Consider the following 25,245-nt stretch of genomic DNA (forward strand, 5'->3'; position numbering starts at 1 on the left):
TCAGAGGACAGACCCTAATTTTGAAAGAAGTTCTACTGTGGATAAAATGCCATCAAACAGCATCATATGCTACAGAAAACTGTTCATGAATGGAAGCGTCAATCGATGTGGCAAACATCCTTGTGTTTTTTTTAAAAAGATTTATTTATTTATTAGAGAGAGAGAGAGGGACAGAGAGAGTGTGGGAAGGGGTGGAGGGAGAGGGAGACAGAAACCTTAGCCAACTCCTTACTAAGCTTGGAGCCTGAAATGGAGCTTGATCTCAAGAGCCTGAGCTCATGATCTGAGCTGAAACCAAGAGTTTAACTGACTATGCCACCGAGGGACCCCACTGTATCTTTTAAGAAATTGCCATAGTCACCCCAACTTTTAGCAACCACCACCCTGATCAGTCAGCAGCTATCAACATTAAAGCAAAACTTTTCATGAGCAAAAAGATTGTGACTTGCTGAAGGCTCAGATGTCAGTTAGCATTTTTAGTAATAAAGTAATTTTAAATTAAGGTATGTACATTGTGTTTTTAGACATAATACTATTGCACACTTAACAGATTACAGTGAAGAGCAAACATAATTTTTACATGCACTAGGAAACCAAAAATTTCATTTCACTTGCCTTACTGCCTTATTCACTTTATTGCAGTGGTCTGAAACCAAACCTGTAATATTTCTGAAGTACGCTTGTAATTTTATAGGTTGCTTAATATATTTTGTATATACAATGGGGTAATCTCTGAGTTAAGATAATTTTAATTCTTCATTTTTAATCTTTATGCCTTCCATTTCTTTTTATTGCATTACTGCAGTTTTCTTGAAGCTCTAATTAAAGGTGAGTAGAAGTGGCACCCTTGCCTTGCTATTGCTAATCTTAGGGGAAGAGCTTTTGGTATTTTGTCACTAAGCTTGATGTCAGCTGTAGAGTTTTGGTATATAACCTTTATCAAATTGAGAGTATTTTATTATGAATGGATATGAAATTCTGCCAAATGCTTTCCCTCCATGTGTGGAAATGACTATATAGTTTTTCTCCTTTATTGTGTTAATTTAGTAAATTATAATTTTTGTTCTTTGGATGTTAAATCAACCTGGTATTTCTAATAAAAAATGTTATATTCCCACCACAAATCCTTAGGGATTTGATTTGCTTATAAGTTATTAAATATATTATGTGTATGGCCAAAAGGAATATTCATTGGTATTTTTTTAATTTTTATTTTTTAGTAGTATTCTGTCAGATTTGGCCATAAAAAAATGAATTGAGAAGTGTTTCTTCTTCCTATATTTTTTACACAGATTTGTGTATAACTGATATTGTGTATTCCTTAAACTATTGATAGAATGTATTGATAGTATTTATCATTACGAACCATCTTTATTATTTTTGGAAGATTAGATTTTCTTTTTTTTTTAAGATTTCATTTATTTATTTATTTGTTAGAGAGAGAGCATAAGCAGGGACAGCTGCAGGCCAAGGGAGAAATAGGCTCCCTGCTGAGCAAGAAGCCGGTTGCAGGACTTGATCCCAGGGCCCTGAGATCATGACATGAGCCGAAGGTAGCTGCTTAACAAACTAGGTTACCCAGGAATCCCAAAGGAAGATTAGATTTTCTATATGATATCACTTACCTTCACCTGAGGAACCTCCTTTAGCATTTCTTGTACTATATATCTGCTAGTGAAAAATTCTTAGTTTAAAAATTTTTTTTAATCTGCAGGCATCTTTATTTTGCCTTCATTTTTGAAAGATGTTTGCTTTTTACAGAATTCTGTTGTCAGCCAGTGAATACAGATAATTTTGCACAGGGTTCAGGGTCCACCTTCTGTAACTCCTTCCTTTCTCGGTTTAACTCTTCACACTTCAGTGTTTGTGCTTTCTCCAAATTCTGATGTCTGGCTATTCAAACCAGAAAAACTGCCTTTTATATTGCAGTCTTAGCCGTACTGCACAGAACAAAGAGAAGCCTCAAGAATAAAAACCCATAAAAATGAGAAACTCACCTGTGTTGTAACCTTCATATAGACCCACTTTTTGAAGGGGTCCAGATTTTATAGTTATTATCTGCATTAAGATATGCTTAGCAGGAGCTTAATCAGCATTATGCTACTGCATTCTTTTATCTCTCTCTTTCGTGATCATCTTCTTTCCTTTTCCTTTTTATTTATAGGGCTATCTTTTTAAAGTTAGTTTTCAGAATTTAAGGATATAAATGTGTATTTTGGATCAATTAGATCTTATCGGGGTCTACTTTTTGCTTTTTTCCTTTCTGTGCATTTGTGTTTGTGTGTGTGTGTGTGCATGTGCATGTAAAGGCAAATTTATAACAAGTGAATTTCCTCTTAGTTTTTATTACTTTTTGTAAATTTTACATTAACTCTACTTATCAGAATACTTTGTAAAGTGTTGTTTTGTTATAAAATAAGAATGTTTTTTCTCTTTTATTGAAGTATCTGTCTTTTCCACATACATCTGATGCCATCTTTTCCAATATTTTGTATGTGTACCTTTGTCTCTTTACAAAACTAGGATCATACTATTTGGTAGCAGATACAACATAGACTTTTTAAAACATATATTAATTTACTACTTAAATTTTGGTAGGTGGTTATTTTTTAAGATGCATTGTGGTATAATGCTTCTCAAAATTTATATGTGTAAGATTTTCCTAGAAAGTTTATTAAAGCACAGAATCCTGGGCCCTGTCTGGAATAGAGACCAAGAATTTGCATTTATAAAATGATCCCAGGCAACACTCACGCTGCCTGTCTGAGAATCACACTTTGAATAGTTCAACTTTAGCTTATTTGGACATTCCTTTAATTTGAACATTTAAGAAGGTCATAAGTTTGCTATTGCCAACATATTTGACCGTAGGCCACTGCATATTTCTTAAAATGTTTTTATGTGATTTTCGTGAAAATAAGGATCTGGACATTTTAAAATATTTTATGCAGAATTTTGGAAGGTTTTCAGAAAGGATTTTTTAAATTTATAAGCCTATCAACAATCAGTTTACTCCTGTATCATCACTATGATTGGCCATTATGATTATTATTTGTTAATTTGACAGGTGATATGTATTACCATGTTTTTCTTCATTTTGTATTCATTATTTTTTTTCCTCCGGTAGTTCTTATTGTGCCTAGAAGATATATTTCTATTGATTTATTTGTGAAATCCTAATATATTTGCAAAAGCAAGTAAAAACAGGAATGCCTCAGGAAACTGGCTGAAGGAAGACAGAATACAGGAAACCTCAGTGGCTATATAATACCTGAAACATTGATTTGTTCTGAACCAAAGCTTCTTTTCCTCCACAGAATGCAGCCTTCATTTATGAAATCATGACCAACAATAAGAAGCTAGGATGGATGAGGGATGGGGCACTGCATGATTTCCACAATCAGAGGAAGACAGATCCTAATGCAATACAGCACACTGCCATGGTCAGAGAGGGCTGTGCTGGCTGGGTTGTACAACTGAAGTTGAGCAGAATATATGTGCCAAGCAAATAAGACCTTATCTCAAGAAGAAGAAAATACAAAATAAAAAATGCCAAGACTCCCTTAAGAAGACCACTGCCAATAAAAATTTCATGAAACGAAACACTTGAGAATCAAACATTTTGTTTAATTAAAGGATATGCTGAAAACTGCCATAGTGCATGTTGAAAGGATATTGTATTTAAAAAATAAGTCAAGCAGAGAAAGACAATTATCATATGGTTTCACTCATTTATGGAACATAAGAAATAGGAAGATTGGTAGGAGAAGGAAGGGAGGAAAGAAGGGGGGGTAAACAGAGGGGAGAATGAACCATGAGAGACTGTGGACTCTGGGAAACAAACTGAGGGCTTCAGAAGGGAGGGGGGTGGGGGGTTGGGATAGGCCGGTGATGGGTATTAAGAAGGGCACGTATTGCATGGTGCACTGGGTGTTATATGCAGATAATGAATCATGGAACATTACATCAAAAACTGGGGATGTACTGCATGGTGCCTAATATAACAAAATAAAAATTATAAAAAAATAAAAAAAATAAAGACATAAGTAAAATTAAAAAATAAATAAATAAATAAAATCTAGTGAAACAAGATTATAGTTTGATAGGGAGGTTTCACATTAGAGATAATGTAAATAAAGTCTGTTCTTTAGGACAAATAAACTTTCTGTGCAGTTTCCTCTTATTCAAAGTAAAGAGATGCGTTCATTTTTTTAAATTTTTATTTAAATTCAATTTAGTTAGTACATGGTGTATTATTAATTTCAGGGGTAGAATTTAGTGATTCATCAGTTGCACATAACATCCAGTGCTCATTACATCAAGTGCCTTCTGTAATGCCCATCACCCAGTTACCCCATTCCTCCTCCTACCTCTCCTCCAGTAACACTCAGTTTGTTCCCTATAGTTAAGAGTCTCTTATGGCTTATCTCCCTGATTTTGTCTTATTTTATTTTTCCCTCCCTTCCCCTATGTCCATTTGTTTTGTTTCTTAAATTCCACATATGAGTGAAATCATATGGTATTTGTCTTTCTTTGACTGACTTATTTCGCTTAATCTCCTCTAGTTCCATCCATGTCGTTGTAAATGACAAGATTACATTCTTTTGATGGTTGCATAATATTCCATTGTATATAAATACCACATCTTCTTTAAAAAAATATTTATTTGAGAGAGAGAGAAAGATTAAAAGAGAGAGTGCAGGGGGTAGAGACAAAGGCGGAGGGAGACCTGCACTGAGCACAGAGCCCGCTGAGGGGCTAGATTTCACAACCCTGACATCATGATCTGAGCCAAAATCAAGAGTCAAACCATAACTGACTGAGCCACCCAGATGCCCCTATACACCACGTCTTTTTATCCATTCATCTGTCAATTGACAGCTGGGCTCTTTCCATAGTTTGGCTATTGTGGACATTGCTGCTATAAACATTGGGGTGCTTGTGCCCCTTGGAATCACTACTTTTGTCTCCTTTGAATAAATATGTGTTAGTGCAATTGCTGGGTTGTAGGACACGTCTATTTTCAACTTTTTGAGGAACCTCCATACTGTTTTCCAGAGTTGCTGCACCAGCTTGCATTCCCACCAACAGTGTAAGAGGGTTTCCCTTTCTCCGCATCCTTGCCAACACTTGTTCTTTCCTGAGTTGTTCATTTTAGCCAGTCTGACTGGTGTGAGGTGGTATCTCATGTGGTTTTGATTTGTATTTCCCTGATGCTGAATGATGTGGGGCATTTTTTTCATGTGTCTGTTAACCATTTGTATGTCTTCTTTGGAGAAATGTCTGTTCATGTCTTCTGCTCATTTCTTGACTGGATTTTTTGTTTTTTGGGTGTTGAGTTTGATAAGTTCTTTATACATTTTGGATACTACTAGCCCCTTATCTGATATGTCATTTGCAAACAGCTTCTCCCATTCTGCAGGTTGCCTTTTAGTTTGGTTGATTGTTTCCTTTGCTGTGCAGAAGCTTTTTATCCTAACAAAGCAATCTACACATTCAGTGCAATCATTATCAAAATATCACCAGCATTTTTCACAGAGCTTGAACAAACAATTCTAAAATTAGTATGGAACCAGAAAAGACCCCAAATAGCCAGAGGAATGTTGAAAAAGAAAACCAAGCTGGAGCCATCACAAGTCTGGACTTCAAGCTGTATTACAAAGCTATAATCATCAAGACAGTATAGTACTGGCACAAAAACAGACACATAGACGAATGAAACAGAATAAAGAACCCAGAAATAGAATCTGAACTCTATGGTCAACTAATCTTCAACAAAGCAGGAACGAATATCCAATGGAAGAAAAGACAGTCTCTTTAACAAATGGTGCTGGGACAATTGGACTGCCACATGCAGAAGAATGAAACTGCACCATTTCCTACACCATACACAAAAATAAATTCAAAATAGATTAAAGACCTAAATGTAAGACAGGAATTCATCAAACTCCTAGAGGAGAACACAGGCAGCAACCTCTTCAAACTCGGTTGCAGCAACTTCTTGCTAGCCATGTCTCTAGAAGCCAGGGAAACAAAAGAAAAATGAACTATTGGGATTTCATCAGGTAATGTGTTCATTTGTTTTAACATTATATGGCAGGGTTGATTATTCCACAACCATGTTTATAGTGGGCTAGACACTAAGGACAACAGTGGCAAATGAAAAAGTGTTCAGAGTTAGGGTCCAAAATGTAGAGAGATAAAATCTGTTGTAGAACAGGTTCATGAGTAAGATACATTAGCAAGTACTTGGTTTGAGAAAAACAAAACTGAAGGGGTACAGTAATTTGAATACAACTCAATATCTTCATGGGTTCCAGGTACCCTTCGGTAGTCCAGGGTTCAAGGATCAGGCAGCCAGCTTGGCCAAAGGTCAAATTTGACAAGCTGTATATTGTTGAATATGGAACCCAATCCTTGATGACAGGACAGCAGAAAAGTAGACACAGCATCTCCACAAAATGTATCTGTATTTATGAATATCTGCCTCAGTTTCACTAGGATTTAGTACAATATTCAGGAAGTATCCATACATAATTAGCATCAAGCTCATCACTATTGCTCACCAACCTGATAAAACTATAGCAGGACCAAGACCTTCATTATTATGTGTTCCAGTTCTGCCAGGCATACAATGGAGCCCCCACAAGCTATCCCAGTAGTTTTCGTATTTACTAAGCTGTAATTCAAGGTCTTGATAACCTGACATGGTGTGTTCTTATCTGTCACACTGAAACACTTGCAGATTTGATATATTTGTCAATACCCAGTTTGCTCAATGATTGTCCACATGTGGTCACATGGAGAGCCACTGTATTCTTCACAGCTGGAATCAATAAACACCCAGATGTTTTGAAGTATTGAGTGGGGTTCTACGTCAAAGCTCGAAAGCTTGCATCTGATAGTAAGTGCAGCTAGGTTATTACACACTATATTCAGCTATATTTCCTCAGAGACAAAGTGTTCAACCCTGACAGCATACCTAAATGGAAAGTTTGTAGAAATACTTTGGTAAGTTCAAAGAAAGAAGTTTTATGATCTGATAACATATTAGAAAACTGGCTGCTGATGAAAAGTGGTGTATAGGGGGCCAGGATAGCACACAGGGGAGACATTAGTCATGTAGATGAACAAGGACAATGATTCACCTTAAGATAGTAGTGATGGAAATATTAAGATATTACTAATTCAGAATGCATATTCATTTATACCTTTATATTTACTAGTTTGAAGTATGACTTCTATCAGCATCTTCTTATAAGGTTTTACCATTTAACTAAGATATAAATGATTCAGAACAATTTAATTTACAACATGTTCCTCTAATGGAAAACCAAACCTCCATTAACTATGATCAACCCAGATTTATAAGCCATAGATTTTTCACACCTGTATTTTTTTCTTCTGATATCAAATTCCTGAAGGAAAATAATTTAATATGGTTTTCAAAATATGAACCTCTTAGTGTTGAGTTCAAGGTTAGAGCTGGAGCAAGCAAAATAAAATGGTACCATAATTCACCCATTGCATTATAATGATACATACAATCTGTAAAAAGGTTTTTCCTAACAATACCATGACTTGAATGAATGTTGGAAATAAATATTATGACCTGATATTTGGCAATTACAGGCAGATATTTTTGGGGGTCTGGGGATTATTAATTATGTTGAAAATATACCTTACACTCCCTCTCTCTCTCAAAGTAGAAAAGGAAACACATTTTAAAATCTTTAAGAGGTTACAAGGTATTAGGATGACATATTGTAACAAGAAATACTACCTCTCATAAAAGCAAAAATACCAAAAGGAAATAGGAAGCTAATTATGAAGCACTGTTCTGTGGCATTTTCTGTACTGTGACATATTAAAAAAGCTTGAAAGATGAAGTTAAATGACGTAGCCTGGCAAAACAAGCAGTTAAATGTCCTTTCTCTCTATGGGAGTTGCCTGCCAGTCAAATTATTGATTGCAAAGGAGAATAATACATATTGTTAGCAAACCTGACAGAAACATCCTGATACATCATTCAATAATGAATAACATGAACTTGTCAAAATGGGAAAATGTTTTCTTGAGACTTCCATCCGATAGGTCTTAATGACTGTAATTTATGCAATGAATTTTCATACCATGTGAAAATATACGTTGATGATCCTTCTGTTGTGGTGTGGTATAAAAGGCATGTTTTAATCAGGGCTGTAAAATCTCTAATAATACAATTATTCTTATTATCAGGATACACGCAAGAATATAGTTATATATTATTCAAATGTGTTATGCATCTTTTCTATTGCTGTTTCAATGTCTTTTTTTTTTTTAGGTGTTCCTTCAACATCTGATGATTCTTTGTGATTATTTTTTCATTCTTATAAACTAGCATTCTTATAAAAAACCTGATAGAAAGCTCAGATGTGTGAATAGAGTTTGTCAACAGATAGGCCTTTAAATCCACTGTATACAGTGAGATCAGGCTGCTTTATATGGAGCAGCCATTTTCCCCTCCATCTACACCAACATCTCTATCTGCAGCCCATTTCCGGAAGAGAACTCTAAATTTGGCTTAATGTGGTTAGTGAGTTAGTGAGAAAAAAGAGTTTCATGAAATAAGGCACCTCTTCCCACCTTCATCAGGATTTAGTTGGCCCAGGACAATTTTGCTGATTCCCCTTTCCTAAGAAGTAAATTTCTTTTCAGCAGGAGTGGAGGAAGACATTCCCTTGATAAGGTAGTGACAGGGTTTATCAATTCCCTTCATACACTTTCAAGCAGTCTTCCAGCAACTCTCCCTCGCACATATATTTTCAGAATGGTACATTGGCCCTAAATCACTGAGCATTTTTAAGGAATTCTGTGGAAGGAATCGACAAGATTCTTGGACCATTCTCTACCCACTAGCCACTCATTCAGGCACTTCTCAGGCAGGGACATATACATAAACCCTTTATCATTTATTATGTGTACATCTACTTTTCTTCTTGCAAACTTGGTTGACATTTGTCATCTGTGGTCATCTCTACATGCTTCATACATCAATCCTTGCAGATTTATTCCTTTTTAATATACATTCACTATTTTTTTATCGGAATTGTGTATAGAGAAAACCTATGTATCCAATTAAAGTTTATTAAAAACCCCAATTATATTTTATAAAAAATCCTCTAGACACCTTTTTTCCTTTATAATTTACAGAAAGCATATCATATTAAATTATCAGTTAATTAACCATGTATCATTTTCATACCTATTAGTGTATAAAAACTCATCTGAAATATGTACCTTCAGTTTCCTCCTGAGATTTAAAAATATTTCCTTAGTGTGATGTTTTTAACTGAATATTCATAACTATAATATCTTTATTGAGATTTTTATCTTATATTAACACAAATTGTCTAATGATGTCAAACTAATATTCACTTCAATTTTATTATTTCATTCTATCCACCAACTATGACTATTTTGCCATTTTATTTTAATTTTTTAATTTAAATTCCAGTTAGTTAACATACAGTATAATGCTAGTTTAAGGTGTACAATATAGCGATTCAACTCTTCCATACAACACCTGGTTCCCATCACAACAAGTGCACTCCTTAATCCCCATCACTTATTTAACCTATCAAGTTTGTCTTTTATAAGTATTTTGTGGTTGCATATGTTATTAAAGAAAAACTGAAAGCATTTCACTTTTAGTTTATAAGTCTTTATAATAGATATACTTATTTCTAATTTTGATGTCTTCTGTTTTTTATTTTTTTATAATAGATATACTTATTTCTAATTTTGATGTCTTCTGTTTTTTTTTTTATGCTTTTTTGATACGTCCCTCTATTCCTATCTCTTCCTCTGTTTTGTTGTTTTTCACCCTTTTAAATGATTTGGTGACTGGATATCCTTCTTTAGAAATCCTAGATAAAGTGCATTTATCAAGGACATGCCCATATCAATATATTAGAGTGATTAAGTAATTATATTTAAAATATGATCAATGTTACAACATTGATATAGTATTATCTCTGAAACAAGTTGCTTATCTTTTCTGATCCTCATTTTTCTTTTCTGTAAAAATGACTATAATAGGGGTGCCTGGGTGGCTCAGTCAGTTAAGCGTCTGCCTGGGTCATGATCCCAGAATCCAGGGATTGAGCCCCACATCTGGCTCCCTGCTCAGCGGGGAGTCTGCTTCTCCCTCTCCCCCACCCCCACTCATGCTCTCTCTAGCTCTCTCTCTCTCTCTCAAATAAATAAACAAAATCTTAAAAAAAAATACATGGCTTAGGAATGTCAAAAGATAATGAGACTACTACTCAGTATCTGAAATAAGAAGATGAAGCTAAATTTATTGCTTATTATATTAAGCAAGAGTTATGTCATGTAAGTATAGTTTCTGAATCTGAGTAGAACAAATTGCTCATCTTATATAATTTTTTTTAGGAAGAGTAAGATTTGGGCATCAGTGGACTTTCAAATGCATCAGTAGGATGACACAATCTGTAGAAGCATGATTACTCAGGTAAGACTAATTGGTTACTAATTGCTAATTGGTTGGCACTCAGAGGTGTATCTATTGGAGTAAGTCTGTGATTGGCTAACTTTGATAAATGAGGAGCTGTAATTAATTGGTCAGTATGGAAAAGTATACTCAGTAAGGAAAGTTTTTGCTTATTGAATAAACAGGCTTAAAACTGGTTTGGATTGCTACCTGTATCATAAAACAATCAGTCTTTTTCTAGATGTGTATGAACTTTCTTTTTCAGGAATTTCTGAACAAACTAAATCAAAGATCATATATACAGGAATAAGTACATTGTATGGTTCAGTTTATTACTGAATACATTGCAGTGACTATTATCATTAATATTATACTCACTTTTCAATTAAAAAAAAACAGAAAATTAACACAGCTTTCCCTGTTATGCCTCTATATTGTGAAATTATCCTCTCGGAAACTTACACGAAAATGAACTTTCTCAAAACTCCAAAATTTATATGTGTGTTATTCTCTACCAATATAAAACTTTAAGTATTAACATTCTTGTACTTTCTGTCTACAGTGAGTGCTCTTTAGTCTAATTTATCCATTCAACACTTAAGTGCCAATAATGTGACCATGTACCTATATTTAAATATACATACAAATATATATTTCTTATATACATATAGATATATATGTATATATGTATACCAAACTTTGAGGCACATGGTTTTATATATATATATACATATATATATATGTATATATATATATATGTATATATATATATACACACACACACACATATACACATACATACATAATTTTGTTTTCATAATTTTCAACAAACATTTAAGTTTATACATTTTCACCCAAGCTTTGTAATATAGTTTGACTTGTTTCTAAACATTTCAATGTATGTTTTGATTTCATTTTTGCATTAAATAAATATTTGGCTTTTGCCTTTTCTTACATTAAATATCTGAATGGGAAGATTTATTTTCCTTTGGCCACCACTTTGTTGTTAATTCTAACACCAGTGAATTCCGGTCAGTGAACATGTGTTGTAAAATGTTTCCTGTTTGGAACTTAATGGTTCGTTTTCAGGACTGCATATATGGCTTTTCCTGGGATTTCTTATGTGCATGACAGTCCAAACTTTGCATTTGTCCTCTACGACTTCATTTATTTTAACTCTGCCTGCCTTTTTCTGAGGATAGTATTTAAAGTTATCTCCTATGATTGTGCAGTTTTCAGATTCGTCCTCATTTCACTAATTTAGAGCCCATCAAAGCTATATTACTTAGTAAATTAATGCTCTTATGTGACATATGTTAGATGTTCTTTTTAGTTCGCATTGATATTTTTGTTTTGAATTTATTTTTATTAGATAACTTTTCCTTCATATGTTAGTTTCATTTTATCCTCTCTATTCAGTTTTGTTCATTGCTTTCTTAAACAGTATATCCCTGAATTGTAAGCCACTCTAAAAATTTATTTTATTAAAACTAATAATTACCTAAGGTACATCATGCCTATTTTTTTCTTTTAAATGCAATAAAAAAAAATCTTTCTTCTGGGGAACCCTCTTACACTGTTGGTGGGAATGCAAACTGGTTCAGCCACTGTGGAAAACAGCACGGAAGGTCCTCAAAAAGTTAAAAATGGAACTACCCTATGACCCAGCAATTGCACTACTAAGTATTTACCCAAAGGATACAAAAATACTGATTCAAAGGGGCACGTGCACCCTGATGTTTATGGCAGCATTATCAATAATAGCCAAATTATGGAAAGAGGCCAATGTCCACTGACTGATGAATAGGAAAGAAGATGTGGGGTGTGTATGTGTGTGTGTGTGTTTATTCATATATGTATATGAATAAAAAAGAATGAAATCTTGAAATCTTGCCATTTGCAATGATATGGTTGGAGCTAGAGTGTATTATGCTAAGCAAAATAAGTTAAAGACAAATACCATACGATTTCACTCATATCATGAAATTTAAGAAAACAAAACAGGTGATGGGTAGTAAGGAGGGCACATATTGCATGGTGCACTGGGTGTTATACGCAACTAATGAATCATCGAACTTTACATCGGAAACCGGGGATGTACTGTATGGTGACTAACATAATATAATAAAAAAACATTAAAAAAAAGAAAAAGAAACAAAACAGATGAACATAGGGGAAGGAAGAAAAAAAGAGAGAAGAAGGCAAACCATAAGAGACTTTTAACTATAGAAAACAAACTGAGGTTGCTGGAGGGGAGGTGGGCAGGAGGATGGGCTAAACGAGTGATGGGAATTAAGGAGGGCACTTGTGATGAGCACTGGGTGTTATATGTAAGTGATGAATCACTAAATTCTATTCCTGAAACTAATATTACACTGTATGTTAACTAATTAGAATTTAAATAAAAACTTGAAGAAAAAGAAAGAAAAAATCTTTCTTCTGTGTTGATGGCAGCGTTCATAACATGAACATACCTTTTTGTCTGTTAAATTTATTCATGATGTGCTACTTCTCTCAGTTAAAAGGCAAGGAAAAGTATTTAATTTTTTATATCAACTGTCTTTCAGCTCTAACCTGGTTTCTTAGGATCATTTAATATTTCTTTTGAATTTGTGTTAAACACATAGAAACAGATCACTTTTTATCTTTATGTACATCATTAGCTATATGACTATTATAATGCCATCTAAATTAGCTAAATTAGGAAGCATCCCAGCATTTGAGTTTTGAGTAACTCCATATGATCTCTGAAAAGGTAATTTATTTCTGGCAAAAAATAGAGCAGCATCTAAAATCACTTGCAAGACAGTCTACCATTTTTGGTTTTCTAATTTTGTCACTTTCTGCTATCACCTGGAATAGTTTGAATATTTTCAGACTTCTGATTAGAAAACATCACGGTGGGGAGCACCTGGGTGGTTCAGTTGGTTAAGAATCTGCCTTCAGCTCAGTTCATGACCTCAGGGTCCTGGGATCAAACACCACCGCCCTCCCCCCCCAACACACACATACATAGGGCTCCCTGCTCAGCAGGGAGTCTGCTTCTCTCTCTCCCTCTGTCCCTCCCCCTGCTCCTGCTCTCTCTCTCTAATAAATAAATAAAATCTTTAAAAAAATTAAAGAAAAAAATCATGGTGAAACAGTGAATCTTTGTAGTCAAAAATCTTATTTGGTTTTGTTGTATTAGTTCTGAAATGTAAGCATGGAACAAAATAAAAATAAGAATTCTTGAAAAAAGTATTTAAAACTTTAGGCATATAGTCATTAAAACTAGGTTTGTACTTAGTTGTGCATATTATTTATTTGCCATTTACCATGCTTTTTTATTATTTCATTTTTAAATTTTTCTTCTTTTTTAAAGATTGTATTTATTTATGAGAGAGAGAGAGAGAGCGCACAAGCAGGGGGAAAAGCAGAGGGAGAGGGAGAAGCAGACTCCCCACCGAGCAGGGAGCCGGATGCAGGGATCAATCCCAGGACCCTGGGATAATCACCTGAGCCAAGAGCAGATGCTTAACCGACTGACGCTAATTTTTATTCTCATATGTTTGTCCAAACTATTGACTTTAAATTTACCATTGTTCTCCCTCAGTTTATGCACTGAATATGAGTTTTCTTATTTATTGAATGAAATTGTTTTTATCGCATTTTCAAAATCTTTTGATGGATTGATTCTTCATGCTAATAGTAAAGTGGCCTAAATTAACCTTCGCAGTTATTCCAAAATAGTATTACTAAACAAGAAATTATTTTAAAAATCTCCAACTAAGAAAACTGAGAAGTTAGTTTGTAACAGTGAAATTTTAAATAAAAACTCAATTTGACGTTCTAACATAGACTTATGGTGTGCGCTGTCCTCTGTAAAGGACCCATGATGTTATTCTGTCATTATGGATTCACTACGACCTTTGAATTTTTTTCCTAATAGTTATAGTGAATTTGTATTGTGCTAAATACATGGCTCTATCCAAGCTCTCTTACGCAGCATAGCTCTCATTTTAGGATTAGCTGGAGTTGTGTAATCTACGGCCAAGACTTGATTTGTCATGGCACTGAAGTACAGGTAGCTCTTTTACTTTTGTTCAAATCTATTTTCTGCATGATTCAGACTGGTCAATGAAAGGATTACAGAATGTCTTAGAAGTAGAAGAATTTTTGAAAATCAATACTTTAGATGACTTGAAATGTCAACATAAAAGCAAAAGTTAAAGAGCAAACACTTCAATATTAGATAAACAAGTTTCTTAATTCAAAACCATATAGAAGTAGAAATTTCTATTATAAATATAGAAATGTATCCATACCAGAAGATAACTATCTACAGAAAATAATATCAGAAGAAGAAATAACTATTATAGATACATTGAAAGAAGTCAGAGTTTTCCCCAGCTTCCATCTCTTTAGAATTTGCCAATCTGGGGAACTGCTGGTCCAAATGAACAGTACAGGTAAGAATAAGAACATGTTGTGCTAGCGGGGATGATGACTTATATAATTTTCCAGGGGACTTGAGTCAAGGTATAGGAGTATGGAGCTTTGGTATGAATTTCATTTATCTGTCATTCCTCCCAAGCCATGACCTGTCTCACCTTCGGAAGATTCAGAATATTTTATAGAAGGCCCTTTGTGGAAAGGGACCTCCAGGGAATAACAGTTTTGCTTATTGAAAAAAATTACCCGGCTTGATTTGGGAGAGGAAAAAGATCCTTAGTAGATCTTAATAGAAGTATCAATAAAAAGCCTTTCCTCCTAGTTGATGATAGATTATCATAAATTTTCTGATTTCGAAAGGAATCTCAGTAAAGAAAAGTAGATGTACTTTATACCTTCTCCACTCTGTGAATCTCTTCTGGTCACAATCACAGACTGAAGCCAATTATAAAATGTTCAGTTACATAGTTCCATGAACTCTTTCATGATTTAAAAGACTAATTTGGACCTTTCTCTTGTTCATGTATTAATTGGTGCAAGGTCTGAACTAGTACAATCACTTTTTTATGGACCCAAGACACTTTCGCTATAACGTCACCTGCCTAGTCCCATTAAATAAATAAATAAATAAATAAATAAATAAATAAATTCTACATTTTAGGAATCTTATTGACTTCTCATCAGTTAGCTTGGAAATAAAGAGTTGTGATAGCCTTACCTAAATTGTTAGTCAATGAAAAAGTCAACAACTGTATATGTATAGTTGTGATATTATCTATGGGACTATCAGAAAATTATTTTAAATGAACCCACCCTTACACATAATTAACATTCAATGAATTCTTGTTCAACAAATGGATTAAAAAATGTAGCCTTATATGTTTGCAAAATATTTTATGTAGGCTGTAATAAGAAATAATTTCTATAAGGAGATGTCAGGACAAAGAATATTTCAGTCAATCCAGCAGAAAATGAAAATATCTGTATAGTGTCGCCTAATATGATGACAAGATGAATTATCATTTTACGTTGCTTGACAAACTGTTTTTTGATGTATACCTGCTCCTTTACAGTAGAGGACTACCTATGCCCCTTGTTCCCGGCCCAGCCCAGAGAGAGAAAAAGGGCAGACGCACAGAGGTCCAAGAGACCTCTCCCCAAGAAGGCCAGACAACCAGGAAGCGCGAGGGTGGGGACGGCGAGCCGCTCAGGCCATCTCTTACCGTGAAGATGCCGCGGCCGTCCTTAGCTCAGATGGTCTCCAGGAAGTTAGGCTGCTGGCTGTCCTCCTCAAGGAGGAAGGGCTGCGGAGGCAGCAGTCCGAACTTGGACTTGTTCCTGGAGAGCTGCCTCATGTTGATGCCGAGTTCGGGGCCTGAGGCCCTTTCGCGCTCCTCGTGCAGCCGCGAGACGCCTTGCCGGAACCCTGCAGTGAGAGCCTGGTGGGCCCCTTGCTGGAATTCTGCGGCGAAAGCTTGGTGCGCCCCGTCAGCATGCAGCCCTGCAGTCCCTCGGCAGCAATGGCGCTTAGAACGCTCAGGGCTGGTCCCAGAGTGAGGAGACCTCAGCTTGCAGAAGGGCCGGCGCGAGACCCAACCTGTGTGTGTGGACTCGGCGAAAGAGAAAGAGCTGGCTTCCGCCTCCTAAGGATCCTTCACGTCCACTTTTGTGAGAGAATGTCAGTTTTTGTGAAGGGACAGGTGGTGGGTGGATGTGGAGGCCCAATAAAGCAACGCTCTACCCAGAAAGTCGACGGTGGACTCCGTGGAAACAATCCGGAAGACTTGGCTGAGCAGGGAGCACCCCTCTTCTGCAGCAACCCCGGTTCCGCAGCTAGGATTGCCAGGCAGCCGGCCTTCACAGGCCTCAACTGCTTTTCTGACAGGGAGCCTGAGGTGAGGCCCCTAGAACTTGGCGCGCGTGGACTCTGGGAAAATGGTCCTGGGCTGCCTACAGGACCGCCAGATGCAAGGCTTCATCCCGGAAGTGGGGGACCCTGCAATGGTGTCCTTCTGGTTCCTCCCGACCAGCTTCGCGTTGCGGGCGAACAAGCTGATCACAGCACCGTGCTCCTGCGCGAGTATTGGGGAGCCAGTGGGCTTTGCGCCGTCTGTAAAGTGCAGAATCTCATTCCTACTGGAGGCATTCAAGTACCTTGGTATGTATGTTAACGGAGACCTAAGTACTTTACCTCTTCCTTGTAGTCAGTCGCTCAGCACTGTGTGGCCAGCCCGCTCAGGCAAGGACAGCACCACAGGGAGCGGAGGGCACCTCTTCGTCACCGTCTTCCGAGCTCATCTTTATATTTTTCACCTTTGGGAATACTTGTTCAAGTGGTGACACAATTCCAGGCTTCTTGCCATTCTTGCCTGGCTCGCCCCATGCAGCTCCACGTCAAAACTGAGTGAGATTAAGTGTATATTTTATTCATCAAATTTTAATATATTAGTCATGTATTAATTTAGTGTTTTATCCTAGTCTTAGAGTGGAGAACTTTGGCTTTAATTATAAGGAGAGCTATTTTGACAGCTCTTACATACAAAAGACGGTTAATAGCAATTTGTATGTTTGGTAGTTTATAATGTTAAAAACTCCACATTTTAAAGAAATCTGTACCGCTTTGTCTTTAATCTTTTTTTTTAATCTTGTTTTAGATATACAGATTTAATTTATTTCTGGGCATAATAAAACTAACACACTTATGAACACAAAAAAAGATTTTGGGTAACAATTGAAAAAGATATTCTTAGATATCAATGTTTATCATGGTAGAAAATTTAAATTTCTCTTTGTTTCTATGTTAAGAAATAATATATAGAGTACTTAAGAAAACACTTTCTTATAGAAAACAATTGATAAATTAATGTTTGTCATTAAAACTGAACTACCAAATGCCTTAAATTCATTTATAGGAATGGTATTATTTTATACATTTTTAATTTTATTTAAGAGGATAATATGCATGGTTTCTTCTTCCACTGAGGTCCCCCTATAACCAAGTCTAGAAAACTGAGAAAGGATGAAGTGCTATTAATTCAAAACCATGTCAACATATTATAGCTTCTATTTAATTTATGTTTGTTATTAATAGATATCATTTTCTCTCATGAAAAAATGTAAACCTATATCTAGTGATTATTTTCCTCCTCTGCTATATAGACTCAGATTTTTAATAAAAATTATAAGTTAAAGATGTATTCATCTCTAAAAAATAAAATATTATCCAATATTGACAATGCTTAAATAAAATTGTAAACATATAAAATTAAATTTATAATAAATAATGTTAAGTGGTACATATTTATGTAACATAAGATAGCACTTAATAATATGTCCAAGAGTAGCACATTACTACACATATTTGTGAGTCATTTAAAATCCTGCTCTTTCCAAAACTTTTTTGTGGTTTTATTGACATCATTTACCAAGAATTTATAATAAAATGTACTATTTATGAGTATTTCTTTAGTATTATTCATTATACTCTGATTTTATAATATCAATGAATTTTTTTCATCACATTGCGTATACTTATTTGTGAGTATGCAGCAGTTCATTTAATGAACAAAACTAATTATCATTTAAATATTGAAGAACTACTTCAACTACTTAAATAATTTTACAGAAATATGTAATTTCAAAATATTTTTCCATGGCTACATTTTTACTTTAGTAACCTCACTATAATTATAATAGTAAATGTACACTTTGACATTATAAATTTCTGTGATAAAACTTATTTTATGACAGAAATATTTTCCGCTTTACGTGTATGTTAATAAAAAGTAAAAATGTATCTGAACAGATAAGCATAAATAATTCATTATGCAGTCATGTCTCTGAATAAAATATAAATTCAGAATATTTTCAATGATAATGCTTTACTTTTAAAATTAGAATATGGTATATTTTTCAGCAAAGCTTCACTAATTTAGTGATATAGACAATGACATAAAGATATTTGTCAGAGTATTTTTTACATATACTATTGGAAATTAGAGATAAACGGTAGAGAAATTTTCATGGCATTCCATTTTTGCCCCTGATATGTTACTACCTCACAAATACTGACATTTTATCTAAATACTTTGCCCTGTTTGATTACTAACCATTTAAAACTGGTTATGGTTAATTTCTATATTTCTTTTCCTTTTTACCTATGAAAAGCAAATAAATATAAGAGCTCAAAGATAATATATGATTTGGGAAGCATATCCCAAAGAAACCTACACTAAGAATCAGACCGCTGAATGTTCAACATCGCTTAAACATAATGCAAAGGGCTAAACAATGAAGTTTTTCAAATTCTGAATTCTTCAGTACTTGTAAAAAATATGTGTGTGGAGGAGGGACCAAAAGTGATGAAAAGACAAAATTTGGTAAACATCCAGAGAATTCAAATTCCTAAAGTCAGCTTTTGTTGCTTTAATTTATCCCTGATAGAAGGTTTGGGCCAAGTCTAGGACTATAGAGATCTCTCTTGCATGCTTAAGATTGGTTTAAAACTAACTTGCAATCCAAATGGCATCTGTTAAAATGGTTCTACATACAAACCCTATTAAGGTGGAGGAAGTCATATTGGTATTTATGTAGGGCCGAGTAGATTCATGCTGGTTTGGGAAAGTTCTACTCATCTCTGGGGATACTGGATTTTGGCTTTGACTCTTGGCCAAGATAAGAGCTATGGGATTTATAATATGCAGTTTAAAGTCTAAAATTCTTCCAGACAGATTCCAGGGTTGGGTTTACTGATGTTTTTCACCTGGTGTAGCCAATTAGACATCCATGTTAAACTATATGGCCAGAGTGTTTAAACCCCCTTTCTAATTTATGTCTTGAGCTCTTATGACGCCAATATTACTTGCACAGATCTTGATGGTTCAATTGATATGGAAGCCTAGCTCATATGCCATTAAGGATCCTGGGGATATTATACTTGAATATGTTTCAGACCCCCACACTTGCCTGTATTCTCTTCCTATTGGTACATCAAATTTTTACTTTTAAATAAAAAGTGTTATGTGACTATTCTGTGGGAAGTATGGTGAGTCCTTTGAGCTATCCAAACTTGGGAAATCTTTGCATTATTTAATTCACTTTTTCAGGGCTAGAACTAGGATAAGGCAAGCCACGAGTCTAGGGCACAGAATTTTAGGAGGCACTCACTTGCAAGAATCTGAGGGTTCCTCCTTTAATTCTGTGTTGTGGGTTCCTCATTTGCCTCATTGTAGTCCAAGACATGCTATCTCTATCCCTGGTCTCAGGTTTCTTTCCAATTAAATACATAGGACAACTCAGACTTAGACCTCTGTCACCAACTTGTCTTTCTTGTCTTTCCTGTCTTTGTGTTACCTCAGACAAGGTATTCTTTATGAACTTTCAATCATAAATTCATTAAAATCTGTATATTTATTAATGCTCTCAATAGCTATTGTCATTAAAACAATTTTAAATACTCTTCTGAAGTAAGCTATGCTAAGATTTTAGTGAGAAAAGAATGGATTAACTATCGCCATTAAAACAATTTTAAATATCTTTTGTGATACATTATGCTAAAATTTTCATGAGGAAAAAAATGGTTTGAAATCTGTCTCAGTTATAATTCTAGAAACCCTCCAGAAGTAGGGAATTGTGTTTATTGTTTCTCATCCAGAAGTTTGATACTATCGTGGAAATATTTTGCAAAGTGAAAGTATGAGGAGCACTTTGACAAACTATTAGGTGTGGCGTTCCATACATGAGAGAGTAGAGCCTTGAAGTACAAATAACTCTCTTCAAGGGAAGAGCATTAGCCTTTGGTCCACAGCACTTACTAAAGCACATAATATTTAGGGGGCACCTGAGTGGCTCAGTTGATTAAGCATCTGCCTTTGGCTCTCAGGTCATGACCCCAGGGTCCTGGAATCATGCCCCAAGCCCCACATCGAGCCCCGCATTGAGCACTGCATTGAGGCCCACATCTGGCTCCCTGCTCAGTGGGAAGCCTGCTTCCCCTTCTGCCTCTGCCCCTGCTCCTGCTCTCTCGTGCTCTCTCTCTCAAATAAATAAATAAAATCTCAAAAACCCACATAATATTTAGTTGATGATTATTATAGGTTAAAATAGAAAATATGATAAACCCTAAGAGTTCATAAAAGATGTCACATACTCAGAGTATTTTGGACAATTTCAAGTTTGAAATATTCTTTGTAACCTCCATTGATATCCTTCTTATGTTAGTTTCCACAAGGATTCATAAACCTAGAAGATTCATTTTAATTGTGATGGCATTTTCCCACCATGAGCTAGTCCATTAAAATCACATTGAATGAGATTACAGGTAAAGTTCTCAGCTGTTGGTTAATTCTCAAGCCAAGATAAAATTGTTTAATGCCAAATATCCTGCTATGATTTAAAGTAACCATATAAAACACTCGTCAGTGAATGTGAAACTGTTAAGTGCTTTTCTTGGGGGCTTGGCTTGATATCTAGCAGAGTAATATAGTAACATGGGAGAATATTTAGAATAAAATTCTAGGAAAATATTTCCTTTTTTTTTAGTAATTAATCTATTCAACACTAAAGAATTTAATATTACAGTTTAATCTTTATTTTCCCTAGTAAGAAGGCAATGGGCTAAAATAGTTATATCTTTATCTTCTAAGTACTAATTTCTTGGATAGACCATCATTTGTCAATGTAAAGTAGTTCACATTGATAGAAATTCATATAAATATATTATGTTGGAGACCAATATTCATGACATATAGAATGGTATTCTAATATATAGATTAAACCATTTCTCATCCATGGAGAACTGTATATCTTAAAATGACTCACAATAACAGATAAAGTCTCATTGTTAATTAATTGTATATTAATCAATTTTATAAATATGCCATTAACTTCAGTTTTCATTTTTATTATAATGTTTATAGTGCACTATTACATAAGGCATAGAGTAGGTTTGGAACAAAAACATGGATTTTGGAAGCAGTAGTTTATTTACAAACTTCAATGCACATTTTCTAGGTAAACTGTCAGAAATTTTTCCTCCTTCAGCATTGATTTTTTCATCTAAAAATGAGACTACTCCTACCATATAGGAATATTTTAAGATTAGTTTTCCCATTTTACAAACCATAAGATTTTACAACAATCTAAGTGAAGCCCATGAAAGAAATTACTTACAAAAGTAAACAAAAGGGAACAATTGTCTTAATAGACAAAGTTCATTGAATTCAATTATATATGGCTGATGAGCTACATCAATGTTTCAGTCTTGATATATAAACTAATTAAAATGTATATATATATATATATATACATTTTCATCTTCCACCATGATTTTAGAGATCTGGTAGAAGTGTTTCTAGCACACTTTCTGTAAAAATAGAATAAACATTAAATCCGTCAACAGACAAATGGATAAAGTGCTATAAAATATTACATATCATATATATTATATATATTTACATGTGTATACTATTCAGACATTTAAAAATGGAAATTCTGCCATTTTTTACAATATGGATGAACCTTGAAGACATCATGCTAAATGAAATAAGCCAGACAGAGAAAAACAGATATTACATGACCTCACTTTTATGTGGGATCTAAAAAAACTCATAGAAACAGAGATCAGGATGGTGGTTTCCAGAAGTCTGGGATGGATGGTAGGAGAATTGGGTGAAAGTGGTCAAAAGATACAACTTTCAATAAGATGAATAAGTTTTGGGAATATAATGTACAATATGATGACTATAGAGAACAATACTGTGTTGTATATTTAAAAATTGGAAAAGTATACCTTAGAAGAAAAAAATTATAAATGTTGAAGTAACGAATGTTAACTAAACTTATTTTGGTAATCGTTTTGCAATGTATGCATATAGCAAATCATTTTGTTGTACACTTTAATCTTTATGCAAGGTTATCAGGCAATTATATCTCAATAAAATTGGAAAAAAATAAAAAAAATAAAATTCCAAATATTATGAAAGAAATAGGACACCTAGTTAAATAGGAGGAAAAGGCTTTAATTCAATATTGCTAATGTGTTAATCTCCCCATTTTGATCCATAGATCCAATGGAATTCCAATCAAAACCTTACCATATACTTTGGATATATTTACAAGCTGATTATAATATGTATATGGAAAATCAAAGGACCTTAAATTTCCATAACTGTTTTTCCATAGCCAAAACCATTTTTCAAAAAGAAGAATAAATTTGAGTCTCGGACTACCTAATTTCAAATATTATTATAAAGCTACAGTAATCAAGACAGTATTCAGGAAGCACTAAGGGATTTTCCTTCATTCTTCACAGGGAGAAGCAAGTGGGAATCCTGGAGGTGAAGCTTGTGAAGGTGTGCGGGGTCTCCTAACACTGAGCTTCCCAGAGATTTTAACTTCCAAGATACTCCACACTGAGCTGCCAGCAGTTCTTCAAGCACACTGTAAGTTAACCTACTGACACTGGCACCAACAGTGGCTTCTGCTACCGGTAAGTTATTCTCTATGGTTCTCTATATCTGCCTCTCTCTGCAGTTTTGGGGGCAATAGCTTACCTTGTGGCCTTGATTATCTGATGAATCTTTAAGGAGTTATTTTGCAGCTTGTTTAGTTTTATCTTATTGTGAGGCTGAGAGTGCTGCTTCCTCACTACTTACATGTTAGAGCAGAAATTTACGCTTGTATCTTTTAGAAACAAAATAGTCTAGGAGACTTAAATTTTATAAATCTTATCCTAAGGAAAATATTTTTCACGGTATCTGACAAAAGCTAATAATTAAATGAACCCCAACTGACTTGGTATTACATATATTAATCACATTTATACCTAAGAAAGCTATACAATGTGGAGAGTGCTGCTTTAGTTTGTTGACTATCAGGAAAATTGAATCTGTTTAATTTGCCAATTCATTTTAAATTTGTTTAAACTATTTACTCTATAGAAGTTCAAATGGACTATTGATCTTGCTTCAGATTTTCCTTATGTGTGTACATATTAATCTCCAATCCTAGAATAATCTTCAAATACTCTATATCTCTGCCTCAATATTTTTTATTTAACTTCAAGGATTTCATTTTAGTTTTTAATGTGTAAAGATGGTGTTAAAATGAAATTCCTAGGTGGGAATGCAGTAGACCATTCAATCTTGACTTTATCTCCAACACAACTGTGATGTTGTCAGTTGTCATTGTTTCTGTAATTTTCTCTTTATGGTGAGCTCCAAATATGGAAGCATAGACAAGCACATCAATAAGTCTCTTAAGGTGCAGCCATATTCTTCCTTGTCTTGATTTTATGGCAATAGCTATATTTCATCATGATAATGAAAGTCAACTGTCCCTACTAATGTTGGAACAACTTTGTTTTGCCTGGCATAAATACCCCAAAGTGACCAGACAACAGATATAGGTTTAGTTGAACCATTACTGTATTTCCAGGTAGAAAAACTCTTCCCCAGGAAATCAAAACCAAGAAGCCAAATTAAAAAGGAATTTTTTAACAGAGTTGAAAATGTGGGGGATAAGTTCCTCAGGGTGTACTGAGAGGCGCTATTATAACTTCCATTCCTTGGTTCTAGGCCAGTGATGTTGAAACAGTCTATATTTAGCTCATAGCATTACACTGAGCTAGCCTAGCCATTAAATGGAACTAGTATTTTTCTTTCTTTGATATCTGGTCTTAGGCAACTACCTTTAAAGTGAGAAGGATAAACACCAGTGCAATAGTGGTATGTAAAAAGTGGGTCTAGGACACCTGTTTATTAATACACTTTTGCTCTTTTTAATTGCCTGAGCTTTACCCAAGGACAGCATGTTTGTTATATAATAAATTGGTTTGAGGCACTCAAACTTATTATCTGGTGTTTTGGAAAATATGTATTTGTGATGAGCATCTCCGAGCCCTCTTGTTACCTAATGTCTCAAGACTAATGCCAGGGGCTTAGAGTCTGTGATAGATTCACAAACTGTTTTTCAATTGAAGAATAATTCTCTGCAGGACACAGCATAGAGTTGCTAAAGAATCCCAGAAGTCTATGCTGCAAGTTCTTACTAAATTGGCCAGAAATTCCACATGGTACCTTTTTTCCCTAGAAGTATCTAGCGTCATGGCATCTACAGAACCGTATGACTCAAGTGACACTACTACTTAGTACCATAGTTTGAAATAGATACAGGCTTCTCTCTTGCTCTTGGCCTGCTCAGAGCTCCAAAATCGATTCAGATATTATCAATATGGAGGATAGGAATGAATGTTCTGTACATTGTCCATAGGATCTAGCCTTCAAACTTTACTATGACAGAAAAAAGAAAAATTAATATAGCTC

The 25,245-nt window shown here is 34.7% G+C and overlaps 1 pseudogene; it reads right to left on the reverse strand.

Moving 5' to 3' along the window:
• Positions 1-1,771: 1,771 nt before the first annotated feature.
• Positions 1,772-17,286, reverse strand: LOC113264695 (cerebral cavernous malformations protein 2 homolog; annotated as a pseudogene).
• Positions 17,287-25,245: the final 7,959 nt, after the last annotated feature.

Source organism: Ursus arctos, unplaced genomic scaffold (genome assembly GCF_023065955.2).
Source record: "Ursus arctos isolate Adak ecotype North America unplaced genomic scaffold, UrsArc2.0 scaffold_13, whole genome shotgun sequence".
Taxonomy (NCBI): Eukaryota; Metazoa; Chordata; class Mammalia; order Carnivora; family Ursidae; genus Ursus; species Ursus arctos.